Genomic DNA, 2,616 nt, shown 5'->3' on the forward strand with positions numbered 1-2,616 from the left:
AAACACTGGTAAAAAAAAAAAAAAAAAAAAAAAAAGGCCTGCAAGAAAACTGGACATTGGACACATAACTGCACCACCTGGGCCTTCCTCTATGTTTTAGGTGGCTGATGTGCTTGACTCATGGCACTGGAGGATTGACTGATCCTGCTCCCAGAGAGGAGCTAGGCAAGCCAAATATTTACCTCCCACTCTGATGAAGAGGACTGAAGGGGCCTGGGGCAACCTGTAATGCCTCTCGCTGGTCCACAGATAGCACCACCTGCGAGGAACCACAGGTGACCCAGGATGTCATGAGTAAACAAATTCAATTATTCTGTTTTAGTGTCTTTCTGTAGAAAACCCTCCTTTATATCTACAGTCATAATTTGAGACTGTTGGAGCCCTAGTCAGAGCTTCTTTACACCTTTTACATGTCAATTCAAAGACCAAATAATCAGCCATGTTTTTTTGTTTTGTTTTGTTGTTGTTTTGGTACCAGGGATCAAACTCAGGACCTTTCACTTGCAAGGAGGGCATAGCGCCACTGAGCTAAATCCCCAGCCCTCAGGCATGAGTTTTTAATTGTACCATAGTGCCCTACGACTTTTCTAGGAAGAGATTTACTAGTAAAATTAGAAGTAGTTCTATCTTCCCAGGAAGGTCACTGTCATTTGCTTCAAGGGACAACAAAGAAACATATCTAAAATCTCCTTGGGAAATCAAACATGATAGAGCAGCAAAAAGGGCAGCTATATGGCCCCTCAAAACCCTAACCATGTTCCCAGTTTCTGAGGAACCACTAAAACCAGAAAACAGGTCACTCCTCAAGGGACACAGTTGAAAGCTGTAAAAAAACAAAACAAAAAACCCTACATGAAAAATGGTGACTCAAATTTTCATAGGACTAGGACTAGTGGCAGCCTCCTGACAGGTCTGCAAAGCTTGGCCACTAACCCTGGAAAATTCAAACCGAGGGTTGGGGATTTAGCTCAGTGGTTTTGCCGCCTGCCTCACACATGCAAGGACCCGAGTTCAATCCTGGTACCAAAAAAAAAAAAAAAGGAAGAAAGAAAGAAAACTCAGACCAGGTTATTTGTTAGAATCTGTACAGAGGAGATGAATATATCCTTGGAAGACTGACAATTATAAAGCCACTTCTACATGAACTGTCTGAGGAAAAAGACTATCCAAAAGAAAGCCACTTTTGAACCTCTAGAAGACCTGAGGCTCTTTAAAAACAAAACAAAACTCCAGTTTTGCTCTGAGTATAGATAAAGAGTCATTAATGATCCCAAATATACTATAGTTTAAATGGGGACTGGTAGTGAGACTCCTGTTTTTAATGAGATCCATAATGTGGGCAATCTTGTAAGGGGTATGACTATCAGGCTTTTGGTAATTTATCTAATATTCCTCTTTTGTCATACTTTCTTCTCCACAGGAGGCATGGAAATCTGACCTGCTCCTTCTCATGTTTGGGCTCTACATCCCTGACATAACAACAAAATTAGTTTCTTTACAAATTCACCAAGCTTTATTCCATTGAATTGGCAGCTCAATAACCCTTCACACTAACTCCTTCCTTATTGTCTTCTGATAGGTTTTTGTTTTTCAACCCAGCCAGGGAGCAAGAACATCTTAAGGCAGTTGGAAGGCACATAACCTGCAGGTTGCACCTACAGCCCCTTTCAGCCATAAGTAACTATATGATTACAGAGATAACAACACACTCAGGAGCTCACAAAGAATTCTGAGGATTTATGTTTCTCAGGGATAAATGAGGCAGGGAATTATGGTGTGGAAAACTGGCTGAGCAAGTGGTCACACTCTGTCAATCATAAAGATCCAGGATATACCCAGAAAATGTTTCCAAAGCCCTGCACATTAGAAAAATTACATAATGGTATCTTTAATTTTGCTCATGAAAACTGTAACAGGTTTTTGATAAGACAGCCTAGACTTGACATCAGTCTGAGGAGTGGGAGATATAAAAGCTGGCCACCATTGGCCATTATATTCTCTCTTTCACAGTGGTCCACTCACCTTGAGAGTGTATTTTTTCTACCTTTAATTAGCTTGTATTCACTCTATAGAACATGTTTCTTTTCCTACCTTTAATAAATGCAAAACCTCATTACCAATTGCCCTTGTTTTGTCCAACTCTTTTGTTTAGGACAGGAAGACCCTAGAAAGAATCTCTAGAAAAAATCCAAACCTGGATTAAAAAAAAAGAGGCCATTTGTTTTGGTAGGAAGAAGGGTTTATTTAAAATTGCCTCTGAAGAGATGGGGAGGCTTCATCATCCAGATGACCATCGCACAGTGTGTTTGAGTATTAGGATCTTTTATAGCAAGGAAGAGTGGAGGGAAGGAATAAAATGAGACAATAATATCATAGTTTAGTAGTTATTATTTTGAGAATGCAGTTAGAGCAACTTAATTATAGGGTCTCATAAAGGAACAGATCTCACCTTTAAAAACTAACTCAAGCAGTTTGTTAAGCTTAGAGTTGCAAAGACAAACACAGGAAGGATACAATAAAAAAGGAGATAAGGACCTTTTCTACCAAGGAAGAAGGGATGCTAACTTAGTTGACACCTCCTCCCCGCCTCACTAACTTCTACCCTACCTCTGATTA

This window comes from Fukomys damarensis, unplaced genomic scaffold (genome assembly GCF_012274545.1).
Source record: "Fukomys damarensis isolate Sample0158 unplaced genomic scaffold, DMR_v1.0_HiC HiC_scaffold_39, whole genome shotgun sequence".
In the NCBI taxonomy this organism is placed as follows: domain Eukaryota; kingdom Metazoa; phylum Chordata; class Mammalia; order Rodentia; family Bathyergidae; genus Fukomys; species Fukomys damarensis.